Source organism: Kogia breviceps, chromosome 15, assembly GCF_026419965.1.
Source record: "Kogia breviceps isolate mKogBre1 chromosome 15, mKogBre1 haplotype 1, whole genome shotgun sequence".
NCBI classification, from domain to species: domain Eukaryota; kingdom Metazoa; phylum Chordata; class Mammalia; order Artiodactyla; family Physeteridae; genus Kogia; species Kogia breviceps.
In genome coordinates, this window is record NC_081324.1 from 37223047 (window position 1) to 37236964 (window position 13918).

Consider the following 13918-nt stretch of genomic DNA (forward strand, 5'->3'; position numbering starts at 1 on the left):
TACTCAACATCAATGGGCCACTGAAGAAATCAAAGAGGAAATAAACAATATCTGGAGACCAAAGAAAATTGAAACAAAATAGTTCACAATCTATGGGACTTACTGAAAGTAGTTAGTTGTAAGAACAGAATTTATAGCTGTACAAACCTATCTCAGAAAACAAGAAAAATCTCAAATAATCTTACACCTAAAGGAACTAGAAAAAGATCAAAACCCAAAGTTAGTAGAAGGAAAAAAATAATAAAGTCAGAGCAGAAATACATGAAATAGACTGAAAAAAAAAAAAAGAAAAGATCAATGAAACTAAAGGATGATTCTTTGAAATGATAAGCAACGTTGATAAGCCTTTAGCCAGACTCATCAAGAAAAAACGAGGGCTTAAATCAGAAATGAAAAAAGGAGAAGTTGTAACTGACACCACAGAAATACAAAGGATCATAAGAGATTACCATGAATAACCCTATGCTAATAAAATGGACAATCTAGAAGAAATGGACAAATTCCAAGAAATGTGCAACCTCCCAAGTCTGAACAAGGAAAACATAGAAAATAGGAACAAAAAAAAAAGAAAAAAAAAAGAAAAAAGAAAATAGGAACAGACCAATTACCAGTAAGGGAAAAAGAAAAACAAAAAAACTCCCAGCATTCCAAAGTCCAGGATCAGATGGTTTCACAGGTGAATTCTGCCAAACATTTAAAGAAGGTTTAACCCTTTTTTTCCAAACTATTCCAAAAAATTGAAGAGGAAGGGACATTTCCAACCTCATTATATGAAGCTAGGATTAGCTTGATACCAAAACCAGACAGATATCACAAAAAAGGAAAATGTCCAATATCACTGATGATTGTATTTGCAAAAATCCTCAACAAAATATTAGCAAACAAAATCCAACAATACAGTAAAAGGAATATACACCATGATAAAATGAGATTTATCCTAGGGCTGCAGAGATGCTTTAATATCTACAAATCAGCCAATGTGATACACCACATTAACAAACTGAAAAATAAAAATTAACAAATGTTTCAATAGGAGCAGGAGAAGCTTTTGACAAAATTCTACATTCATTTATGATAAAACTCTCAACAAAGTGGGTATAGAGGGAACATACCTCAATTTAATAAAGACCTTGTATGAGAAACCTATAGCAAACATTGTACTCAAAAGTGAAAAGCTGTAAGCTTTTGCTCTAAAATCAGGAACAATCATGTTACCCATTCTTGCCACTTTTATTTAACATGGTATTAAAAGTCCTAGCCATAGCAATCAGATAAGAAACAGTTATAAAAGGAGTAAGCTGGAAAGAAAGATGTAAAAGTGTCACTGTTTGCAGATGACATGATACTATATATATAGAAAATCTTAAAGATGCCAACAACATTTTTTAGAATAAATTAATTTGGTAAAGTTGAAGTTATAACATTCATATACAGGGATCTGTTTTATTTCTATATAATAATGAGAAACTATCAGAAAGATAAATTAAGGAAAGAAGTCCATTTACCATTGCATCAAAAAGAATACAATATCTAGAAAAAAATTTAACCCAGGAGAACAAGAAAACTTGTACTCAGAAAACTGACACTGATGAAAGACACTGAAGACAACAGAAACAAATGGAAATATATACCATATTTACTGGTTGGAAGATTAATATTGTTAAAATGACCATAATTCCAAAAAGAATCTTCATATTCAATGCAATCTCTATCAAACTACCAATAACATTTCTCACAGGACTAGAACAAATAATCCTAAAATTTGTATGGAACCAAAAAAGACCCCAAATTGACAAAGAAACCTTGAGAAGAAGAACAGAGCCGGATGTATCATGCTTTCTGATTATAAATTACAATGCAAAGCTACAGTAATCAGAACAGTATGGAACTGTCACAAAAACAGACACGTAGATGAACAGAACAGATTAGAGACCCCAGAAATACACTCACACTTATATGGTCAATTAAACTACAACAAAATAGGCAAGACTCTACAATGGGGAAAAGACCACCACTTCAACAAATGATGTTGGGAAAACTGGACAGCTACATGCAAACTAATCAAAGGAGACTACTGTCTCACACCATATACAAAAATAGACTCAAAATGGTTTAAGAATTTAAATGTGGGGAGGAGCTTGAAGATGACAGAAGAGTAGGATGCAGAGATCACCTTCTTCCACACAAATACATCAGAAATACATCTACATGTGGAACTGCTCCTACAGAACACCTACTGAACACTGGCAGAAGACCTCAGACCTCCCAAAAGGCAAGAAACTCCCCATGTACCAGGGTAGGGCAAAAGAAAAAGAAAAAACAGCGACAAAAGAATTGGGATGGGACCTGCACCAGTGGGAGGGAGCTGTGAAGGAAGAAAGGTTTCCACTCACTAGGAAGCCCATTCATGGGTGGAGAATGTGGGTGGTGGTGGGGGGGGGGAGATTTGGAGCCATGGAGGAGAGCACAGCAACAGGAGTGCAGAGGCCAAAGTGGAGAGATGCCCACAGAGAGGATCAAGGCCAACCAGCACACACCAGCCTGAGAGGCTTGTCTGCTTACTCACCAGGATGGGTCGGGGCTGAACTCGGAGGTCGGATCCCAGAGAAAGGATGGGTTAGCTTTGTGAATACAGCCTGAAGGGGGTTAGTGCTCCACAGCTAGCCATGAGGGAGTCCAGGAAAAGGTCTGGAGCTGCCAAAGAGTCAAGAGACATTTTCTTGCCTCTTTGTTTCCTGGTGCACGAGGAGAGGTGAATAAGAGCACTGCTTAAAGGAGCTCCAGAGATGGGCTCAAGCCACAGCTATCAGTGTGGAACACAGAGACAAGCATGGGATGATAAGGCTGCTGCTGCAGCCTCCAAGAAGCCTGTGTGCAAGCACACATCACTATCCACACCTCCCCTCCTGGGAGCCTGTGCAAGCCACCACTGCCAGGGTCCTGTGATCCAGGGACAACTTCCCTGGGAGAACACATGGTGCACCTCAGGCTGGTGGAAAGTCACACTGGCCTTTGCCACCACAGGCTCACCCCACATCTGGACCCCTCCTTCCACCCAACCTGAGTGAGCCAGAGCCCCTGAATCAGCTGCTCCTTTAACCCTGTCCTGTCTGAGAGAAGAACACACACCCTCAGGAGAACTACACACAGAGGAGGGTCCAAATGCAAAGCTGACCCTGGGAACTGTGCGAAAAAAGAAGAGAAAAGGAAATTTCTCCCAGCGGTCTCAGGAGCAGCAGATTAAATCTACACAGTCTACTTAATATACTTTGCATCTGTGGATTACCTGAATAGGCAACCAGTCATCCCAAATTGAGGAGGTGCATTTTGGGAGCAAACATATTTTTTTTTTCACTTTTTCTCTTAGTGTGAGTGTGTATGTGTATGCTTCTGTGTGTGATTTTGTCTGTAAAGCTTTGCCTTTAACATTTGTCCTAGGGTTCTTTCTGTCAGTTTTTTTTTTTTTTTTTTTTTTTTTTTACTTAAAAATATTTTTCCTTAGTTATTATTTCTTATTTTAATAAATTTATTTTATTTTACTTTATTTTATTTTATCTTCTTTATTTTTTTCTATTTTTTCTCCCTTTTATTCTGAGTGGTGTGGATGAAAGGCTCTTGGTGCTCCAGCCAGGCATCAGAGCTGTGCCATTGAGGTGGGAGAGCCAAGTTCAGGACACTGGTCCACAAGAGGCCTCCCAGCTCCACGTAATATCAAATGGTGAAAATTTCCCAGAGATCTCCATCTCAACGCCAAGACCCAGGTTCACTCAATGACCAGCAAGCTACAGTGCTGGACACCCTATGACAAACAACTAGCAAGACAGGAACACTAACACACCCAGTAGCAGAGAGGGTGCCTAAAATCATAATAAGGCCACAGACACCCCCAAAAACACAACCAAAAGTGGACATGCCAGCCAGAAAGACAAGATCCAGCCTCATCCACCAGAACACAGGCACTAGTCCCCTCCAAAAGGAAGCCTACACAAACAACTGAACCACACATAGCCACTGGGGACAGACAACAAAAATAACGGGAACTACGAACTTGCAGCCTGTAAAAAGGAGACCCAAAACACAGTAAATTAAGCAAAATGAAAAGATAAAAAAACACATCACAGATGAAGGAGACAGTGAAAAACCCACCAGACCTAACAAATGAAGAAGAAATAGGCAGTCTACCTTAAAAAGAATTAAGAATAATGAGAGTAAAGATGATCCAAAATCTTGGAAATATAATAGGGAAAATAAAAGGAACATTTAACAAGGATGTAGGAGAACTAAAGAGCAAACAACCAGCGATGAACAAAACAATAAATTAAATTAAAAATTCTCTAGAAGGGATCAATAGCAGAATAACTAGGGCAGAAGAACAGATAAGTGACCTGGAAGATAAAATAGTGGAAATAACTAATGCAGAGAAGAATAAAGAAAAAAGAATGAAAAGAACTGAGACCTCAGAGACCTCTGAGAGAATATTAAACACACCAACATTCAAATTATAGGGGTCTCAGAAGATGAAGGGAAAAAGAAAGGGACTGAGAAAATATTTGAAGAGATTATAGATGAAAACTTCCTGAATATGGAAAGGAAATAGTGAATCAAGTCCAGGAAGCACAGAGAGTCCCATACAGGATAAACCCAAGGATAAACACGCCGAGACACATATTAATCAAACTATCAAAAATTAAAACAAATAAAATATATTAAAAGCAGCAAGGGAAAAACAACAAGAAACACAAAAGGGAATCCCCATAAGGTTAACAGCTGACCTTTCAGCAGAAACTCTGCAAGCCAGAAGGGAGTGGAAGGACATACTAAAAATGATGAAGGAGAAAAACGTACAACCAAGATTTCTGTACCAGCAAGGATCTCATTCAGATTTGATGGAGAAATTAAAATGTTAACAGACAAGCAAAATCTCAGACAACTCAGCACCACCAAACCAGCTTTACAACGAAGGCTAAAGGAACTTCTTTAGGCAGGAAACGCAAGAGAAAGAAAAGGCCTACAACAACAAACCCCAAACAATTAAGAAAATGGTTATAGGAACATGAATATTGATAATTCCCTTAAACGTAAATGGATTAAATGCTCCAACCAAAAGACATAGACTGGCTGAATGGATACGAAAACAAGATCCATATATATGCTGTCTACAAGAGACCCACCTCAGACCTAGGGACACATACAGACTGAAAGTTCAGGGATGGCAAAATATATTCTATGCAAACGTAAATCAAAAGAAATCTGGAGTAGCAATTCTCATATCAGACAAAATAGACTTTAAAATAAAGACTATTACAAGAGACAAAGAAGGACACTACATAATGATCACAGGATCGATCGAAGAAGATATAAAAATTGTAAATATTTATGCACCCAACATAGGAGCACCTCAATACAGAAGACAAATATTAAGAGCTATAAAATGGAAATCGACAGTAACACAATCATGGTAGGGGACTTTAACACCCCACTTTCAAAAATGGACAGAGCATCGAAACTGAAAATAAATAAGGAAACACAAGCTTTAAATGATACATTAAACAAGATGGACTTAATAGATATTTATAGGACATTCCATTCAAAAACAACAGAAGATACTTTCTTCACAACTGCTCATGGAACATTCTCCAGGATAGATCATATATTGGGTAACAAATCAATCTGTGGTAAATTTAAGAAAATTGAAATCTTATCAAATAACTTTTCTGACCACAATGCTATGAGACTAGATATAAATTACTGGAAAAAAACTGTAAAAATTAAAAACATATGGAGGCTAAACAGCACACACTTAATAAACAAGAGATCACTGAAGAAATCAAAGAGGAAATCAAAAATACTCAGAAACAAATGACAATGGAGACACAACTGAAAACCTATGGGATGCAGCAAAAGCAGTTCTAAGAAGGAAGTTTATAGCAATACAATCCTATTTTAAGAAACAAGAAACATTGCAAATAAACAACCTAACCTCACATCTAAAGCAATTAGAGAAAGAAGAACAAATAAACCCCAAACTTAGCAGAAGGAAGGAAATCATAAGATCAGATCAGAATAATTGAAAAAGAAATGAATGAAATGATAGCAAAGGTCAATAAAATTAAAAGCTGATTCTGTGAGAAGATAAACAACATTGATAAACCATTAGCCAGACTCAACAAGAAAAAAAAAGATAGAAGACTCAAATCAATAGAATTAGAAATAAAAAAAGGATAAGTTACAACTGACACTGCAGAAATGAAAAGGATCATGAGAGATTAGTACAACAAATTCTATGTCAATAAAATGGATAACCTGGAAGAAATTGACAAATTCTTAGAAATGCACTACCATCTAATATTGAACCAGGAAGAAATAGAAAATATGAACAGTTCAATCACAAGCACTGAAATTGAAACTGTGATTAAAATTTTTCCAAAAAAAGCCCAGGAGCAGCTGGCTTCACAGGCGAATTCTATCAAACATTTAGAAAAGAGTTAACACCTATCCATCTCAAACTCTTCCAAAATATAGCAGAGGAAGGAACACTCCTAAAATCATTCTATGAGGCCACCATCACCCTGATACCAAAACCAGAAAAAGATGTCACAAAAAAAGAAAACTATAAGCCAAAATCACTGATGAACACAGATGCAAATATCCTCAACAAAATACTAGCAAAGAGAATCCAACAGCACATTAAAAGGATCATATACCATGATCAAGTGGGGTTTATCCCAGGAAACCAAGGATTCTTCAATATATGCAAATCAATCAATGTGATACACCATATTAACAAATTGAAGGAGAAAAACCATATGATCATCTCAATAGATGCAGAGAAAGCTTTTGACATAATTCAACACCCATTTATGATGAAAACCCTGCAGAAGGCAGGCATAGAGGGAACTTTCCTCAACATAATAAAGGCCATATATGACAAACCCACAGCCAACATCATCCTCAGTGGTGAAAAACTGAAACCATTTCCACTAAGATGAGGAATAAGACAAGGTTGCCCACTCTCACCACTATTATTCAACATAGTTTTGGCAGTTTTAGCCACAAAAATCAGAGAAGAAAAATAAATAAAAGTAATCCAAATCAGAAAAGAAGAAGTAAAGCTGTCACTGTTTGTAAATGACATGATACTATGTATAGAGTATCCCAAAGATGCTACCAAAAAGTACTAGAGCTAATCAATGAATTTGGTAAAGTAGCAGGACATAAAATTAATGCACAGCACTCTCTGGCATTCCTATACACTAATGATGAAAAATCTGTAAGTGAAATTAAGAAAACACTCTGATTTACCATTGCAACAAAAAGAATAAAATATCTAGGAATCAACCTACCTAAGGAGATAAAAGACTTGTATGCAGAAAATTATAAGACACTGATGAAAGAAATTAAAGATGATAGAAACAGATGGAGAGATACACCATATTCTTGCCTTGGAAGAATCAGCCTTGTGAAAATGACTCTACTACCCAAAGCAATATACAAATTTAATGCAATCCCTATCAAGCTACCATTGTCATTTTTCACAGAACTAGAACAAAAAATTTCACAATTTGTATGGAAACACAAAAGACCCTGAATAGCCAAAGCAATCTTGAGAACGAAAAATGGAGCTGGAGGAATCAGGCTCCCTGACTTCAGACTATACTACAAGGCTACAGTAATCACGACAGTATGGTACTGGTCCAAAAACAGAAATATAGATCAATGGAACAGGATCAAAAGCCCAGAGATAAGCCTATATACACATGGTCACCTTATCTTTGATAAAGGAGGCAAGAATATACAGTGGAGAAAAGACAGCCTCTTCAATAAGTGGTTCTGGGAAAACTGCACAGGTATATGTAAAAGTATGCAATTAGAACACCCCCTAATGCCATACACAAAAATAAACTCAAAATGGATTAAAGACCTAAATGTAAGGCCAGACACTATCAAAACGCTTAGAGGAAAACATAGGCAGAACACTCTATGACATAAATCACTGCAAGATCCTTTTTGACCGACCTCCTAGAGAAATGGAAATAAAAACAAAAATAAACAAATGGTACCTAATGAAACTTAACAGATTTTGCACAGCAAAGGAAACCATAAACAAGACCTAAAGACAACCCTCAGAATGGGAGAAAATATTTGTAAATGAAGCAACTGACAAAGGATTAAAGTCCAAAATTTACAAGCAGCTCATGTAGCTCAATAACAAAAAAACAAACAACCCAATCCAAAAATGGGCAGAAGACCTAAATAGACATTTCTCCAAAGAAGATATACAGATTGCCAACAAACTCATGAAAGAATGCTCAACATCATTAATCATTAGAGAAATGCAAATCAAAACTACAATGAGATATCATCTCACACTGGTCAGAATGATCATCATCGAAAAATCTATAAACACCAAATGCTGGAGAGGGTGTGGAGAAATGGAACCCTCTTGCACTTGTGGTTGGAATGTAAATTGATACAGCCACTATGGAGAACAGTATGGAGATTCCTTTAAAAACTACAAATAGAACTACCATGGGACCCATCAATCTCACTACTGGGCATATACTCTGAGAAAACCATAATTCAAAAAGAGTCATGTACCAAAATGTTCATTGCAGCTCTATTTACAATAGCCAGGAGATGGAAGCAACCTTAATGTCCATAATTGGATGAATGGATAAAGAAGATATGGTACATATATACAATAGAATATTACTGAGCCATAGGAAGAAACGTAATTGAATTATTTGTAGTGAAGTGGATGGACTTAGAGTCTGTCTTACAGAGTGAAGTAAGTCAGAAAGTGAAAAACAAATACCGTATGCTAACACATATATATGGAATCTAAGAAAAACAAAAAAGGTCATGAAGAAACTAGGGCCAAGACAGGAATAAAGACACAGACCCAGTAGAGAATGGACTTGAGGATATCGGGAGGGAGAAGGGTAAGCAGTGACAAAGTGAGAGAGTGGCATGGACACTACCAAATGTAAAATAGATAGCTAGTGGGAAGCAGCTGCATAGCACAGAGAGATTAGCTCGCTGTTTTTTGACCACCTAGTAGAGGTGGATAGGGAGTGTGGGAGGAAGGCAGATGCAAGGGGGAAGAGATATGGGAATATATGTATGTGTATAACTGATTCACTTTGTTATAAAGCAGAAACTAACACACCATTGTAAAGCAATTATACTTCAACAAAGATGTTAAAAGAAAAAAACAAACTTAAATATAAGACCTGAAACCATAAAAATTCCTAGAGGAAAACATAGGCAATACACACTTTGACATCAATCTTAACAATGTTTTTTAATATGTCTCCTCGGACAAGAAAAACAAACTTAAATATAAGCAAATGGGACTACTTCAAACTAAAAAGCTTCTGGACAGTGAAGAATACTATCAACAAAATGAAAAAGCATCCTATGGTATGGGAGAAGTTATTTGCAAATTATGCATTCAATAAGGGATTAATATCCAAACTATCCAAAAAACTCATACACTCAACAGCCAAAAAACAAACAACTCAACCAAAAAATGGACAGAGGACATGAATAGATTTTTTTTTCAAAAGAAAACATGCAAATAGCAGACTCATGAAAAGATGCTTAACATGACTAATCATCAGGGTAATGCAAACTAAACCACATACTACCTTACACCTGTCAGAATGGCTATCATCAAAAAGAAAATAAATAAGTGCTGGTGAGAATGTGGGAAAAGGGGAACACTCATGTGCTGCTGGTGTGATTGTAATTGGTACAGCCACTATGGAAAGCAGTATGGAGCTTCTTCAAAAATTAAAAAAACTACCATACAATCCTGTCATTTCACTTCTATGTATTTATCCAAAGAAAACAAAATGCTAATTCAAAAAGATATATACACTCAAATGTTCGTTGCAGCATATTTACAATAGGCAAGATATGGAAGCCAACTAAGTGTCCATTGATTTATGAATGGATAAAGAAGATGTGATATATACTACATACAATGGAATATTACTCAACCATAAAAGCAAAATTAAATCTTGCCATTTGCAGCAACATGGATGGATCTAGGTTTTATGTTAAATGATATATCAGAGAAAGACAAATATCTCATGATCCCACTTATATGTGGAATCTAAAAATGAAAACAAACAAACAAAACAAAATGAAAACAGACTCACCGATACAGAAATGAATGGGTGGTTGCCAGATAAGAGGGGGTTAGGTGAAGAAGGTGAAATAGGTATAGAGGATTAAGAGGTACAAACCTCCAGTTACACAATAAATCAGTCATGGTGAGTAATACACAGCATAAAAATATGGTCAATCACTTTGTAATAACTTTGTATGGAGATGGTTGGTTACCAGACTTACCATGGATGTCATTTCATAATGTATGCAAATGTCAAATCACTATGCAATACACCTGAAACCAGCATACTATTGTACATCAACTTTAATGCAATAAAGCAAACAGCACTGCTAACCTCTTTTTTCTATCATTCAATGCTCCCTACAGGGAGGTTCCAAAATTTCCTTTAGTATTGTCTATGTCACAACTGTAATAGTTCCTGTCAACAAAAATTCCCTCTCCCCAGACACAACTTGCATGAAATTTTACTCACACTAGCTCTTTCCTGGAATGTCTTTCTGAGTACACATTTGCAAATCTACTTGTGTTTTTAGGGCAGTCACTAACACCATTATCTTCCTCTACTTTTTTTTTTTTTTAAACCTCCTATACTTCTTAGATGTCTATAGCATACATAGGCACCTATTCATCAAATAGTGTTTTCCTCTTGTATTTGCTATATTTCAGTGTAGCCTTCCCTACATAATTGTAACGTTTTGAGGATAATATACTCTTTGCTGTAGCACAAGAGTACTGACTGCTTAATACAAATGTATTGGTTGACTGATTACTAGGTCCAAATAATAAAAAGTACAATTAATCACAGCACTTATTCCACAGATTAAATCTACCTTTATTTAGCCAGGTAATTTAATCTTAGTATGTGTATTTGTGGAAATTTTGACTCATATATTTTGGTCATGAATATTTGGGAAAATTCTAGTTTCTTAACATAAGAAGTATAGAAGAAAGCATAGGCATTGGAACGGTGTTTTGGATCAACCCACATTTCCTCACATGGAAATAGTTGGGTGGCCATATTCAGAAACTTAGAGTCTGAGTATAATATGAACATAAACTAAAAACCACCCAAATGTTTTTGTATGTTAAAATAGAGAGTGGGTATTTAAAAAGACACAAACAAACAAACAAAACCCAAACCAAAAAAAAAACCACTGTGCTTCCATAGTCTTCTGTGCACCCTCAGTGTAACTTCCTAGAGAAGTTGATTAGACATTGACATCAGTCAGTCCTAGAATGAAATAGGGAATTTGAAACAGGGAGCAAAAACAAAAACAAAAACAAAACATGAGGCAAGTAGAGTTGAATTTGAATCCACCAATGTTGGTGAACATGGCTTATACATCCTAGTTGATATAAAATCAACTCTTTCTATGTATCTATGTACCTATCTATGTATCTATGTACCTATCTATGTATTTACATATCTATCTATTTATCTATCTATCTATCTACTTATGTTAAGGTAATAAATACAACTCTAATATGAATGTCGAAATATAATTCCAGTCCTGCCAAGAACTCTGCATATGGGTGGACTCAAATACAACATTGTATTAATGGGAAAAGTCAAAGAAAGAAGTGTCAGTTTACTTCTGTTTTCCTGTCTCCTATTCCAATTTATTAGCTCATCACCAGTTTTCTTTACATTTACTCTGAATGTATTGTAAAGCCCAAAGCTAGCCTTAATATTCTCTCTGTCTCTTCTTCCTGGGGAAAGCTAAGGAGAAATTTGCTTCTGGACCAGAATTATAGCACTTTGTCATATTGTCACTTTGGCCTTGCTCCAGATTCTGCATAGAATCTGCATATGTCCCAAACTGCATAGAAAGAAGTTTCCAACTCACCACTCTTTGCTTGCAGGGGATGGTGCATACTCTTCATGTCCAAATTGAAATTTTATTTCTTGCATTATTGGTAGTTTTGAAGTATTCTTTGGACAGAGCAGAGCATCCCTGGCTGTCTTCAACACATCACCAGGGAATCACACCATTGCTCAGTAGGCTAAATTTAATACCTTTCAAAAAATAGCTTTTCTCCTGTCTGCAGGTTTTCCTAGGAACAATCTCCATGAAAATGACTCCTAATTTAAAGAAAACTAAGGCATTCCCCCCCACTGACAAGGAAAATGGCTGTTTTTTGCCAAATCATAGAAATGAGCTTCCTTAAGTACATTGTACCTTTAAAAGCCAACATTATTGCCATGAAGCCTGAACGGTACCTTGTCAGCATGGAATAACCAGACTGGGCCAAGTTGTCATTTCTGACAGGTCAGTGTAATGAGCAAAAGAACGCTGAGTTTGTCTAAAAGTTTTCACTGGGATCAGCAGGGTAGAGCTGTTTGGGCCGATAACAGCTCTACATATGGGACTCGTTAAATGTGTCACATTATCAAACGCTGTGGCCCACACTATCACAGTCACCACATTTATGCTTTGTTTCCTCCCCCAAGCATCCCCCCAAAGTCTTTATATTTCTAATTTGAAAAGAGGACAGATTGCAGAGCTTTGAGGCATTGGATGTTAGCTATGAGTGATTAGATGAATGCCAAATGTCCAGTTACTCCTTTCAGAGTACTGCACAGAAATAAATACTAATCTAACTCTATGTGAACTTGTCTCTGGGCCTCTCCTTCCATATTTCCTGGGATTTCTCTGATAACATCTTTTTCATCATGAAAACAGAGATATAGAATACATAAATGAGACAAACAAAAACTGAGTAAAATTGACATTAGAGGGTCCAACTGAATTACTAGATGACATCCATTGTCCAGGATCCTCCCTTACCTGTGCTGAGGAACCTGCACATAGATTTGCTATTTGGATACAAAACACAAATGTTGTGACAGGAGATCACCAGGATCCAGATTTCTTGGTAAATAGATAGAAAGCTTGAAGGTTCTGCCCCTTCCAGCTTTACCAGCTAGCTGTGGTGCCCTCTCTTTAATCAGATGCACCAAACAACTGAAAACATTTTTCCCCTGTTTCAGAAAAGTTCCCTTAATATTCATTACTAATTCTCACTTTAGTCATGATTAATATAACAAATAATTACAGCTTAGATATTATATAAATACAACTAATTGTTCTGCCCACAGTTCATTGTGACTAACAATTAAACACAGCTTTTAAAACAAAAGTAAGATCTGTGGAGTGACCTTCACCTGGCTTTGCTCTTGCCGCTGCAGGAAATGCCTATAGATTGTTTTCCTTTTCTTTGATGGTGACAAAATGTTTATTTGTTTGTTTGTTTACATTTCTCTTTCATTAGGTGATAAGTCTATTCATTTACAGTCTTGTTTCTCCAATCAGTGTTGTGTTGAAGCTCTTGAGCAGAGCACTAGAGAGAAATAGAGGGAAGTTTCACCAACTGAATTTTCTCCAAAGATCAAGTGCAAAATCATCCTCCACATTGTCAAAGTGAAAGATGATGGGGGACTGACAACACCTCTGATCTGACTGTGAGGTGATGGGTCTGGCCTATGTGTCTGTCTGCCCTGGTACCTATAAACCCCACCCCAGGAGATGATAATCTTTTATTTTGCAGTCCTGAAGCAGAGTGGACTGCTGCTGAATTTAGGAAGGTATATAGGAGTGGTCTCTGGAAATACATTCCCCAAAGTTCAAACTTTCACAAAACTTCTTGGGGATTCTCACAGCTGTGAATGAAAAAATGTTCCTAGTTTTATTAAATGATGAGATAGATCATTGATAACTTACCCATATGCCACATCTGCCTTGGCAAATAAGAGACACATTGAACTCTCTGCTGAAGAAT